Source organism: Rhinoraja longicauda, chromosome 6 (genome assembly GCF_053455715.1).
Source record: "Rhinoraja longicauda isolate Sanriku21f chromosome 6, sRhiLon1.1, whole genome shotgun sequence".
NCBI classification, from domain to species: domain Eukaryota; kingdom Metazoa; phylum Chordata; class Chondrichthyes; order Rajiformes; family Arhynchobatidae; genus Rhinoraja; species Rhinoraja longicauda.
Genome location: NC_135958.1, coordinates 22,895,566 through 22,910,138, shown reverse-complemented (window position 1 = coordinate 22,910,138; position 14,573 = coordinate 22,895,566). Strand labels below are relative to the sequence as shown.

Below are 14,573 nucleotides of genomic sequence, written 5' to 3'. Positions count from 1 at the left end.
TCGAAGGCACTCTACAAACTCTCTTTCCTGGGGTCCATTTCCAACCTGATTTTCCCAGTCTACCTGCATGTTGAAATCTCCCATAACCACCGTAGCATTACATTTTTGACACGCCAATTTTATCTCCTGATTCAACTTGCACCCTATGTCGAGGCTACTGTTTGGGGGCCTATAGATAACTCCCATTAGGGTCTTTTTACCCTTACAATTTCTCATTTCTATCCATACTGATTCAACATCTCCTGATTCTATGTCACCCCTTGCGAGGGAATGAATATCATTCCTTACCATCAGAGCAACCCCACCCCCTCTGCCCACCTGTCTGTCTTTTCTATACGTTGTGTACCCCTGAATATTCAGTTCCCAGCCCTGGTCCTCTTGTAGCCATGTCTCAGTGATCCCTACAACATCATACTTGCCCATGACTAACTGAGCCTCAAGCTCATCCACTTTATTTTTTATACTACGCGCATTTAAGTACAACACTTTAACTTCTGTATTTACCTCCCCTCTCACATCGTTCACAATTGGCCCTGCCCTTAATTTCTTTTCCGCTCTAGAACTTCTGTTCCCATTCTTCCGAGAGTCTTTTGCAATATCTCCTGTATTCCCTTTTACCTCATCTTCATATTCACAATTTGTTAACCCCTCCCCCCCACTACTTAGTTTAAAGCCACAGGTGTCACACTAGCAAACCTGCCTGCCAGAATGTTTGTCCCCCTGCTGTTAAGATGCAACCCGTCCCTTTTGTACAAGTCACCCCTAGCCCAGAAGAGATCCCAGTGGTCCAGAAATCTAAATCCCTGCTCTCTGCACCAGTCCCTCAGCCATAAATTCATACCCTCTATCTCTCTGTTCCTGGCCTCACCAGCACGAGGTACCGGTAGCAGTCCAGAGATAACTACCTTCGACGTCCTACTTCTCAGTGTTTTTCCCAACTCTCTAAACTCCCGCTGTAGCACCTCCTTCCTCTTCCGCCCGACGTCATTCGTGCCCACGTGCACAACGACTTCAGGTTGATCGCCTTCCCTCACTAGGATTTTCTGAAGCCGGTCTGTGATGTGTTGAACCCTGGCACCAGGGAGGCAACAGACCATCCTCAAGTCCCTCCTGCTGCCACAGAATCTTCTGTCCGTCCCTCGGACTATGGAGTCACCGACCACTACGGCTCTTCCAGACTTCGGTCTCCCCTGTCGAGTATCCTTGCCAACAGGTCCGCCACTCGGACTGGAAACGTCTTCTGCCCCGACAGTTCCCAAGAGGGTATACCTATTTGCAATAGGCACAGCCACTGGGGTCTCCTGTAGTCCACGTCCACTCCCCCCTGAAACAGTCTCCCACCTTCGCTCGACCTGGACCCTTGGCATGACAGCCTCACAATAGGTCCTGTCGAGGAAACTCTCGGATTCCCGGATGGCCCTGAGGTCATCCAACTGCCTCTCCAACGCCACCACACGTCCCTTCAGGAGCTGCACCTGGACACAGTTCTTGCAGGTGTAGCTCCCAGAAGCTCCAGCGACGTCCCTGTCATCCCACATCCTGCAGGAAACACACCGCACCAACTTTTCCGCCATCACCTTGTGCCTATAACCAGCTCTCACTTAAACTAGCACTTACTTTTCTTCTCAGCCAACGGGCGTCCTTGCTCTGCTCCCGGACTTTTCAAATTGACTACTAGCTTCCTTTTGGCGCTCTTTTTAAACTGCCTGTTCAACTGTGATTAGCACTTACTTTACTGCTCAGCCAACGGGCGTCCTTGCTCTGCTCCCGGACTTTTCAAATTGACTACTAGCTTCCTTTTGGCGCTCTTTTTAAACTGCCTGTTCAACTGTGATTAGCACTTACTTTACTGCTCAGCCAACGGGCGCCCTTGCTCTGCTCCCGGACTTTTCAAATTGACTACTAGCTTCCTTTTGGCGCTCTTTTTAAACTGCCTGTTCAACTGTGATTAGCACTTACTTTACTGCTCAGCCAACGGGCGTCCTTGCTCTGCTCCCGGACTAATCTAATCACAAACGGAACCCTGCTCCCTCCCCATTGTCCTTGCTAATTCTGCTCTTCAATATGTTCACTAGCTTTAAATCTACTTCCATCCATCCCTCTTTCTATTGCAGTCACATTTCTCAGTTCAGATACAGAACCCAAACCATCTCCTGCACTGTTCCGCAGTGCAATCCATCATAAACAGAGTTTATCATAGCTGATTACAGACACTCTAGGGCAGGACAGCCTTTTTTGAGGTTTGCTTTAAATTTTTCACTCCCTTTCTACATTACTGTACAGTATTACCTGGATTGAAATCCCACAATGTCAAACAGTAAGGAACCAGCCTCTTTGGCCCAACTCGTCCATGGTGACAAAGATGCCCATCTACACTGGTCCCATTTGCCCAGGTTTGGCCCATATCTCTCTCAACCTTTCATACCCATGTACCTGGCCAAGCTGTTTTCACATGTTGTTATTGTGCCAGCTTCAAATATTTCCTCCGGCCCATATATCCAGCAACCTGCACCAAGAGATAGACTCAGCACGGTCTACCACAGGGACGCCCTCCCCGTCATCAAAGGCATCTACATGAGGCGCTGCCTCAAGCCTGTGGCAGCTATCATCACGGATCCCCACCATCCGGGCCGTGCCCTCTTCTCACTGCTACTATTGGGTACGAGATACAGAAGCCTGAAGTCCCACACCACCAGGTTCAGGAACAGCTACTTTCCTGCAACCATCAGGTTCTTGAACCGCCCCGCACAACCCTAACCCCACCTCAGCAACACAACACTACGACCACCACTTGAACCGACCCGCACAACCCTAACCCCACCTCAGCAACGGGACACTACCGACCACCACTTGCACTACCATGGACTTGATTTTTAATTGTGTATTTTTGCACAGACGTCTTTTTTTTTACACCATGCAATAGAATTTATATACAATGTGTATATTCATGCACCAAATGTCTTGTTTTTGCACACTCTTTCTTTACACTGTCTTGTAGAATTTCTATGCAATTTATTTACAATACATGTATAATTTACGTTTTGTGTGCTGTCATTGTACCCACACCTCACTGCAATTGGGACTCTGACAATAAACTCGACTTGACTTGAATTCCCTGCAGAAATCTCATCAGAACGCGCCTATATCTCCTGCCCTGTGGGAGATGCAGCAATCACTATCAAACATGTGACAGGTCTCCATACAGTTTTCAATATAAAGTGGATGTCAGAATTGGCAACATTGATATTAACACAAGAACATGTTGCATAGTATCCAAATAGGGGTTCAGTTATAGACCCAACCTCTTGTCCTCCTGTAAATCCTGGTAGTGTTTGAACTCAAGGTCATATCGAAGGGATCTACAGGAGTCGCTGCCTTAAAAAGGAGCCAGCATCATCAGAAACCAACACCACCTTAGCCATGCTCTCGTTTCATTCCTGCCATCGGGTAGAAGGTACAGGAGCCTAAAAACTGGAACGCCCAAGTTCAGGTGCAACTTCTTCCCTACAACCATCTACAACCTCTAAACACTACAACCTCTAAACACTACAACCTCTAAACACTACAACCTCTAAACACTACAACCTCTAAACACTACAACCTCTACACACAACCTCTACACACTACAACCTCTAAACACTACAACCTCTAAACACTACAACCTGTAAACACTACAACCTGTAAACACTACAACCTCTAAACACTACAACCTCTAAACACTACAACCTCTAAACACTACAACCTCTAAACACTACAACCTCTAAACACTACAACCTCTAAACACTACAACCTCTAAACACTACAACCTCTAAACACTACAACCTCTAAAAAATAGGCTCCAAAGATAGGCTCCGAACTACATAGACTTGAGGATATTATTTTTGACTTTGCATGACTATTGCCTATTTATTTGTCTGATTTTAAAAAAATATACTTTTCTTTGTTGTTTATTACAGGTTTTACAGAGCAATCCGTTTACATATCTGTTATTGATCCGTTTTGGGACAAATGACAATAAAAGACTCTTGGCTCTCTCTTGATATTTAACCTTGCCTTGGATTTCAACACCTCCTCTGGCAGCGCATTTGAGATATCAACCACTGTCTACCCGGTAAAGGACTTGCTACTGAGGTTCCCTTTAAAACTCCCACCTTAAAACTGCCAGATCGACATCTTCAACAATCCAATTTTAGGTAACTTCAACAAACACTTCCCACCCCTTCCCCTCCCTATTCCCACCCTTCCATCCCTCTCCACTACATCCATTAACCAGCTCCACAGTTCGCAAGATGTATCCCTCTTGGGCTCGCATCTGTCTCTATCCAACAGTCTGCCTTTCAGGGATCCTCCATGCCCGAGACCCTCGGCTGCTTTTAGTCCTGCTTTCTTTTTTCCAATTCCAGGACTTTTCCCCCTTTCAGTCTTTAGAAGGGTCCTGATCCAGAAAATCATCTATCCATGTTCTCCAGAGAGGCTGCCAGACTGACCGAGTTATACCAGCATTTTGAGTCTACTGCATCTTTAAAACTGTGCCTGCTATTTTTCATGCTTCACAAGGGTGGAACAGCAATGCAGCTAATAGAGGTGCTGCCATAGTGCCAGAGAGCTGGGCTCGATCATGCCCTCAGCTGCTATCTATGTGAGGTTTGCACGTTCTCCCTGTGACCGCGTGGGTTTCCTCTAGGTGCTGCGGTTTCCTCCCACTTCCCAAAGACATGGGGGTTTATTGGTCTCTGTAAAATTGCCGCTAGTGTATAGTGGATGAGAAATGACAGAACCAGTGTGAACTGGTGATTGATGATTGGTGTGGAGTCGGTGGGCCGAAGGGCCTGTTTCTATGCTGTATCTCAAAGGTAACCTAAAAGTAATCTATACAATCACCTGTCCATACACCTCCAGATTCAGGGACAATTTCTTCCCAGCTGTTATCAAGCAATTGAACCATACTATCAACAACTAGAGAGTGGTTCCGAGCTACTATCTACTGCACTGGATATGCCCAAACTATCTTTAATCGGAATTCACTGGACTTTATCTTGCACTAAATGTTATTCCCTTTTATCATGTATCTGTACACTATGGACATCTTGATTGTAATCATGTATAGTCTTTCCGCTGACTGGATAGTACGCAACAAAAGCTTTTCACTGTACCTCGGTACATGTGACAATAAACAAAACTAAAACTAAACTAAACATCAATCAAAGTAGTTGGAAAGTCTAGACTCAAAATGTGTAGATTAGAATCCAACTCTCCCGTACAATGAATACTGAAAATTCATGTTTATAGTATCTGTCAGAGGAAGCACTCCAAGAATACCGCCTGAGTTAGCTGTAAGGAGAGGTCAGACAAACTTGGAGACACAAGGAACTGCAGATGCTAGAATCATTAGCAAAACACCAAGTGTTGGAGGAACTCAACAGGTTAAGCAGCATCTTTAGAATAGAAATACAGCGTAGAAACAGGCCCTTCTGCACACCAAATCCATGCCGACCAGCGATCGTCCCGCATACACGAGCACTATCCTACACACCAGGGACAATTTCATTTTTTACTGAAGCCAATTAACCTACAAATCTGCACGTCTTTGGAGTGTGGGAGTAAACCAGAGCGCCCAGAGAAAACCCACGCAGTCACAGTGAGAACGTGCAAATTCCGTACAGACAGCAACCGTAGTCAGGATCGAACCCGGGTCCCTGCTGCTACACGGCAGCAACTCTCCTGCTGCGCCACCTCTGTGGAGGGAATGGCAGGCGACATTTCGGGTCGGGTCCTTTCTTCAGACCTCCTTTTCATAGTTATAGGACTTAAAGTTACCTACAGCAGAAATGATTATGTTATATCAAAGATTGAGGTTTAAAGGCATTGTTGTAAATCACCCACCTATTTATTTTGGAAAGGGAGATGCTAAGGGAAAGGAGACGGGCAATGGGAATGGAAAAGAGGTGATCAACCATCTTCAAATCCGTCATGGTCTCTGGTAAGAACCACCACACATGGTCTTCACCCCGACATTGATCTAGAAATATGACTCGGTTTTCCTTTCCGGTGGTATTCTTTCGAAACCAAGCACGCTGTGTTTTTCCTGGCATGACTTAAGCCAAGATTTCCAGAGCAAAAGTTACAACCTGCAAATCAGCAGAACTTTATTTATACACCAGGCATTCAGCTGTGAACGCCACGCAGTGAACAGAACAGCGCCATAGAATCAGGCCATTCAGCCCATCCTCGCTGGCAGCTCCAGAAGTCCACAGATTTCCAGCGTCAAGAGTTGTTGCCTCACGGTGTCGGACCCGGGTTCAATCCAGACTACGGGTGCTGCCTGCACGGAGTTTGTACTTTCTCCCCGTGACCACATGGGTTTTCTCCAGGTGCTCCGGTTTCCTCCCACACTCCGAAGATGTACTGGTTTGTAGGTTAATTTGGCTTCTGTAAATTGTAAATTGTCCCTAGCATTTCGGACAATGATGGTGATCATCGGGCAGTGCAGACCCGGTGTGCTGAAGGGCCTTTTGCTGCACTGTGTCGCTAAACTAAACAACGATTTCCTTCAAGTATTCCCTATAATTTTCTAATCCTTGCACTTACGCATCTTGCCTCTTAAATATATCCTTGCTATTTTTTCTTCAACCATATGCTTCACGAGAGCAAGTTCAACACTCTCACCGCCCCCTTGGGTAATTATTACCTCCGCTCTGGAAATTTTCTTGGAGACAATCTAAAGTTGATGATGTCTATTTTCGACCTTGAACTCTCAAAAGATTTTCTCCAAGTCCAAAATAACAAAACTTTTTCCAAGTTTTGTTATGAGGAGGTCACCTCTCAGTCTTCTGCTCTCTCGGGAACAGTGCTGCAGGCACTTCAGACCTGCCTGAGTGTTGCACGCTTTGAGGTTTGGTAACTTTATCGCAAGGTTTCGTCTCACCGTCTCCAGCGTACTAGGCTGGAAGACCGCACAAGTGTGGCTTGCACAGTCACCCATGCAATTGAACCACTCGACAAGCCCTCGGGCAGCTATAAACGTCCGTCATGCTCCCGCTTGGAGACCGAAGGTAACTGAATGTCCCTTGAAGGACAGCTACTACCCGAGGTACGTCTTCCATCAGCCACATAGCGAGAGCAGTCAGTAACAACAGCAGCAAAATGCATTCAACATTTTGTAACTTAACAAATTTTAACAGCAACTCACGTGTGAACATATATCAGGAGCTGCTCGGGAAATTGGTTAAAGATCGAGGGTTAAGAGGGAGAGAAGTAGGAAGATTCCAATATCAATTCCAGAGCCTAGAGTCAATGAGACAATCATGGAGTTCTTGCAGCGTGGAAACAGACCCTTCGGCCCAAGGTCCATGCTGACCAAGATACCCCATTGACACTCGTTCCACCTGCCCGTGCTTGGCCCATATCCCTCTAAACCTTCCCTATCCATTAACTTGACCAAACGCCTTTTAAATGTTGTTATGGCACAAATAAATGTTTCCACAGCGATCTTTAAGGCCTCAAACACAAACAGAAAATGATGGAAACACTCAACAGCTCAGAATAATGTTTTTATTCCAATTTTATTCTGATGAAGTGTCTTCAACCTGAAATATTAACCGTTTCTCTCCACACAGATGCTGCCTGACGTGCTGAGTGTTTTCAGCATTTTCCACTTTTGTTTCAGATTTACAGCATCTGCATTATTTTTGATATCCATGTCATCAAGTTACTTAAATACATCACAACACATGAAATACTTCTGAAGTGAGCTTATAGCTTTACATAGGAAATGTAGCAACTACTTTGTTACGGGTCAAACTCCCATGTGCAACGTGAGAATGTCCACAAATAATCCAACACTGATTTGGGAATAGATTGTCAGAAAACGAGCGGACAATTCCTTTGTTCTTCATAAAGATCTTGTATTTCCACTTGAGTCACAGAGGCATTGAGTCATACAGCGTGGAAACAAGCCCTTCAGTCCTACTCGTCCATACTGACCAAGGTGCCCCATCTAAGTGAGTCCCACCTGCCCGCGTTTGGCCCATATCCTTCTCAACTGTTCCTGCCCATGTTCCTTTCCAGTTCTCTTCTAAATGCATTACCTGGATAGCCTGCAACATAAAAGCTTTTTACTGTACCCTGTACGCATGGCTATAATAAACTAAATTAAAATGTTATTATAGTTCCTGCTTCAATTAGCTCCACTGTCAGCTCGTTGTATATACCCACCACCTTCAGCACTGGCTCAAGGTCTCAACCAAAGACAGCGTGGCTTTAGCCTAGGCTTTGACCTTCAAGCCCTGTGCTAGATTTAACCCAGTACCTATTGACTCAGAGGCAAGGATCTGATTTATTAAGGCATCTCGACATGTTATTTTCGATGGCACCTCCACCAACCACGTTAGCCAACTGGTCACAAAGGCATGATGTGCAACTAGTGAGGAGAAGCAAGACTCCAACCAAAATAATGCTTAACATATGTATCAGCCCAGTCCTCCAGGATCATGCGAGCTGTCACTGTGGTGCAGCGGTAGAGTTGCTGCCTTACAGCGCCAGAGACCCGCATTCAATCCTGACCATGGGTGCTGCCTGTGGAGATTTGTACGTTCTCCCTGTGACCATGTGAATTTCCTCCGGGTGCTCCGGTTTCCTCCCACACTCCAAAGACTTATAGGTTTGTAGGCTAATTGGCTTCTGTAAATTGGACCCTAGTATGTAGGATATAACTCGTGTGTATGGGTGATTGTTGGTCAGCATGGGGCAGGTGGGCCAAAGTCCCAGTATCCACACTGTATCCCTAAAAACAACTAATCTTGAATTGAATCGAATTGAATTGAAAGATGCGGTGTAGAAACAAGCCCTTCGGCCCACCGAGTCAAAACCGACCATCGATCACCCATTCACACTAGTTCCATATAATCTCATTTTTGCATCCAATCCCTACAAATTAGGGGCAATTTACAGAGGCCAGTTAACCTACAAAACTCGCGTGTTTTGGGGATGAGAGGGGAAACCGGAGCACCTGGAAAAATCCCACACGGTAAGGGGTAGAGCGTGCAAACTCCACACAGAGAGCACCTGTAGTCAGGATCAAACCTGGGCCTCTGGTGCAGTGAGGTAGCAGCTGTACCAGCTGCACCATTGTACCCCCCATCTCTCATTTCAAGGGAAGACCTCACTTCCATTATTTATACCTGCAAGTAGTTAAGCAAATAGTTTAGTGTAACTATTCTCTACATCTGGCAAACCTGCGATGCAAGAGGAGATATTTTTAGTTAAAAGCAGGAGGAATTGTGAGATTGTGGGACGATTAATCAAAAAGCAAAAAGTAAATTGGCTTACAAAGACTTTTACAGAATACAATCCTCTGGGAAGGAAGTTTTTTTTTCCTTGCTGACAATCTGGAGATGGAATTTATTTATTCCACATTTTTTCATTCTCCTCGTACACAGCAATGTCTTACATGTGGAAAAAATTGTTTCCAAAGAGAGGCAGCTCACACAAACACCATATACATGCACACATCGAACATATACAGGCACACACTTGAACATGCATATGGACAACACGGTGGTGCAGTGGGTAGGGCTGCTGCCTCACAGTGCCAGAGACCCGGTTCAATCTTGACCACGGGTGTTGTATGTGTGGAGTTTGCACCTTCTCCCTGTGACCGTGTGGGTTTCCTCTGGTGGTCCTGCTTCCTCCCATATGCCAAAGTTGTGTGGGTTTAATTGGCCTCTAAATTGCCCCTTAGGTGTAGGAAGTTCATAAGTTTGCAAGTTGTAGGAAACGAATTAGGCCATTTGGCCGGTCAAGTCTACTCCGCCATTCAAGAGGTGATCCCTCTTAACCCCTCTATACGTGAGCAAGTGGGATAACATGGAACCTGTGTGAATGGGTGATCAATGGTCGGCATGGACTTGGTGGACTCAGGTTCCATGCTGTATCATTCATACAGACACACACAAACACACACGTTCTGACTGTTCGGCCTCTGTACATGATGCATTCAATAGAAAACAGTGTCTAACTGTGGCATCAGAGGCTGAAGAGGGCAGAAAGATGCTCACACTGGGAAAGTAGCCAGGTGTCAGATATTGTGCTTGGCAGCTGCAGTGTCTCATAGAGTGACTGTGCCCTCTAGTGGTGAGATGCACAGCAAAACAAGGTAGGGACCAGTTTCTTTCCACAGTGCGCTTTCCATCCTCACTCAGGTTCACCCAGTAATGGCCAAGTGGCCACCCATTTGTCCTCAGAAGACATCTGTGATGAAGAACTGCTTCTTCCCAACAACCATCAGGCTCTTGAACACTACACCACACTAATCTCAACTATGACCTTCCCTGGACTGTCTGCTTGTGCTAGATTGTTTGGGTTTTTTTGCACTGGCATTGTAGTTTAGTTTAGAGATACAGCGTAGAAACAGGCCCATCGGCCCATGGAATTCGTGCTGACCAGCGATCCCCGCACACTAACACTAAGGCGGCACGGTGGCGCAGCGGTAGAGTTGCTGCCTTACAGCGAATGCAGCGCCGGAGACTCACGTTCGATCCTGACTACGGGCACCGTCTGTACGGAGTTTGTACGTTCTCCCCGTGACCTGCGTGGGTTTTCTCCGAGATCTTCGGTTTCCTCACACACTCCAAAGACGTACAGGTATGTAGGTTAATTGACTGGGTAAATGTAAAAATTGTCCCTAGTGTGTGTAGGATAGTGTTAATGTACGGGGATTGCTGGGCGGCGCGGACCCGGTGGGCCAAAGGGCCTGTTTCCGCGCTGTATCTCTAAATCTAAAAAATCTAAAACACTATCCTACACACAAAAGGGACGATTTACAATTTTACCAAACCAATTAGCCGACAAACCTGTACGTCTTTGGAGTTGTTAATTTTTTTATTATTTAAGTAGTTGTTAATTTTTTGAATTTTATACATTAAATGTTATCTATGTGCATTGTGTTTACAGGCCTATTAAGCTGCAGTAAGAATTTAATATTTCCATTGTCGGAGCACATGACAATTAAACCATCAACTCAAGGATCCACGTTTTGAAATCACTCCCCAATATCATTGACTCTCAGAGCAGACAGAGAGGCTGTTCAGCCTGCTCTGAAAATGCAAGCTCTTTGGAAAAGCAACCAGTGATCCCAATCCCCTGTTGTATTTGTAAGTCCCCATGTCTCATGCACACCCCACCTTGTCCAGAACAAAGAATTCAGTCACAGTGGACTTCTGCAAGTCAAGATCTTCAACTCAATCCAAGGAATACTTAAACTGTGGAACATCAGTCATTACTTCTTTCTTCGTGCAGAGAACATAGAACAGAACAGCATGGGAACAGGCCCTTCGGCCCACAATGTCTGTGCCGAACATAACGCCAAGATAAACAAGTCTCCTCTGTCTGTACATGATCCATGCACCTCCATTCCTCAACGATTCAATTCAATTCAATGATACTTTATTGTCACTTGTACCTGGGTACAGTGAGATTCTTTGTTTTTGCATACAATCTGGTAAAATCATACAGCAGACTTCACCTAAGCACTACACAAAGAGTTTTAAGTGGTATATATACATCTGCAAACCATAAAGCGTGCCCCAACCACAGGGAACCGTTGGGCATTTAACGCCAGCATTGCTACTTTGACCTAATCTCTGCAGCGTAATATATCTTTATATATTTTGAAAAAGCACTCTGCTCGGGCAGAGGCAAATGTGCAGCTACAACTGCGGAGAGGGAGAGGGAGACTGCCTCCAATACCAGCCACAAAGGGAAAACTGTTCCGTTTTATAGAGACTTCCAACTGTCCCAACCCCCAACGCAGTCCCGGACCCAACAATCAAGTCTCTGTTTCAGTGCAAATGTGCGCTCTCTGTTTCAGTGCAAATGTGCGCAGAACAGTCTCATCTGAATTTTTACTCTCTAGTCTCCGTCATTCCCTTGCACAATGCTAGAGTAACGGTATCTCCCTCTCTCTCTCTCTCTCTCTTCACCCTCTCTCTCTCTCTCTCCTCTCTCTCTCTCTGACTGTCGCCCGTACTGTACTCTTATTTTTTTTTTAAACAATCTCAGCCAATGATAGTTGTGTTCTAATTCATGGGTTACTGGGACTGTCAGTCAGTCACAGGTTCTCAGTGGAATCTCATTTCGCTCTCGTACTTGTGGACGGCGATGTTTTCTTTCCTTTTCAACTGGCCTGCACTCTTGACTATCGCTCCCCGGTGTCGTGCCCCCTCGTCGGACTGAAGAAGGGTCCCAACCCGAAGCGTCGTCTGCCGATTTACCCCACCCCCACCCCCCACAGACGCTGCCTGACCCGCTGAGTTCCTCCAGCACTTTGTGCTTTGCCCAAGATTCCAGCGTCTGCAGTTTCTTGCGTCCCTCTTCCTCTCCCGAAATACATTTCACACACAGCGTGCATCTATCTGTGCAATGTCTTCTGAAGCAATGTGTTCTCCTCATTATTTTACACCTCATCTATTCACCTCTTCCTCGCCGTGTAACAATGTCACATAGATTTCGGCGACAGGGGGTCGACCAGTCTTGCCCTCTTTTCCTGACAACAGTATATGTCTACATGTGTTGCCTTTTCCTGACAACAGTATATGTCTACCTCTCTCCCTCTCTCTGCGCTACTTTTGCACTCTTTGACATATCGCCGCGTTATGGCATCGCCTTCAAACGAACGCCCGTTCCCTGCAAAATGGATACACCTTTTCCAAGTAAGTTATTACTAATCACTGCTAATGTCTAAAGGAGGCAAGAAAGGGGGGTGCCAGAATCGGGGGGATATTCAGGCACTGCGATTAAATTAGCGTCCTGCGAGATATATTGATCGACTCTACAGCAGTAATCGATTATTCCCATTTGAAATTAACGAGTGCTCCAACCTAAAGCAGTGATCCCACAAACGGATGTGTCCGATGCATATTTATCCAAACATAATCCATCGTTTAAGATGTCAACCGTGCCGCTTTCCCTCCCCAAATGGAACCGCTCGTATCCCATTATAGGATGGAACTAAAAAAAAATTAAACGTGGCAAATATGTATTTTTCTTTAAACCAGCATATTAATATCCCAATGCAATTTAATCTGGGGAAACCACAAGTTGCGTTGCTCTGTCCGCCTGTTAAATATGCAGAAATGGTCGCGGGCTGATTAATGGAATTGTAGCCAAAATAACATGTCAAATGGTTTTAAAAATCTAAACGTACCGTCGCTGCCCGTGTCACGTCCTGAGATGTGTGGACCACTTGAAGTGTTTTTGATCAGGGGAGTGAGACAGGGGGTTAGAGGGGGAAAGATTTTTTTTTGGGGAAAAAACACAACCACCTTTAAATAAATATCCAGCCACAAAACACTTGGCAAACACACACGCACATCCAACAAATATTAAAACGTAGAAGAGACTCTGCCAACTCACCCGGGTCTGACACGGGATGAGAAAGGCTCAAACGAAATTATCCAGAAAATAAAACGGAACAGCCTACCTTCGAGAGAGGTCGGGTCAGTTTCTTGCCGTCCGTTGAACGCAAACAGAGTCGCCAAGCCCTTATTAACAAACTGAATGGGATGCTTTAGCACCCCCTCTCCGTGGATGGACGCCGGAATGTGATCACGGGAAAGAGAAAAGGCGATGCTTTCGCTTGTGTGTGTGTGTGTGTGTGTGTGTGTGTGTGTGTTACTCTAACAAAATCCTCCTGCAACAATTGCTTCTGTGACACACTTCAATGCAAAGGGTTGTGGAGAGAGAGAGAGAGAGAGAGAGAGGGAGAGAGAGAAAGGAGCGAGCTTCAAGAATGGGCGGTCCCGAAAAAAATATCTCCCCTCCCACACACTATTTTTTATGGGGGGGGTGAAAAAATCCCCCGATTTCAACATCAAAAAGATTTGCGGAGAGATGCCAGCGAGCTCGTAAACCTCGCTTTGTATCCGCCAGTTCAGATGAGAGACAGTTTTCTCTCTCCCCATCTATCTCCCTCAATGCACTCAAATTGGTTTTGAAACATTCGAAGCCAATGAAGCGCTGTTCCCCCCTCTCTCTCTCTCTCTCTCTCTCTCTCTCACTCACTCTCCTGGGAGTCTGCTCTCTGAAAGATGCATTTAATAAAGGCTTTAAGTTCACGCGCTCACACATGGGCGCTCCGAGACGTTCTGGCTGGAAATGGACTTTGAGATAAGACCTTCTAGGAGTCAAAAGCAGATCCAAAATAAAACGGGACCCAATGCTATGAGCCATACGGGCTGGCGTTCCCAGCATCGATTCAAACCAAAACGAAGTGTCCCTCGCTCCCTGTTGCATTCTAACCAAGCCCCATTTCAGTTGGACACAGTTCATGGTTGACTTCTGTTGGAAGAGCAATACCTCTGAAATGGAATCCATTGCCAGGAACTTCCATCCCAAATTGTGAGGGACTTTATTTTGCTCCTTAACCAGAGCCGGTTGCATGCTATAAATGTTTCCCAAGACTTGGACTGTCTCTCTCTGGCACTGCTGCTGACTCACACAATGCCAATTTGGAATTTTATTAAATGCGCTCTCATCGAGACCTCCCCCTGCATGAACAAAAGCCCGGGCAATCATCC

General features: G+C 45.8%; 1 protein-coding gene across 2 annotated transcripts in view; it reads right to left on the bottom strand.

The window, feature by feature from the left end:
- Positions 1-13,787, bottom strand: part of cdh11 (cadherin 11, type 2, OB-cadherin (osteoblast)) — a 121,892-nt gene extending 108,105 nt beyond the window's left edge. The window contains exon 1 of one of the 2 annotated variants that reach the window (XM_078400720.1): positions 13,478-13,787. The gene's annotated coding sequence lies outside the window, so the exon portion shown is untranslated. Of the gene's footprint in view, positions 1-13,201; positions 13,221-13,477 lie in introns of those variants that run through there. The other variant, XM_078400722.1, reaches the window with a different exon arrangement.
- Between the last annotated feature and the right edge of the window lie 786 nt (positions 13,788-14,573).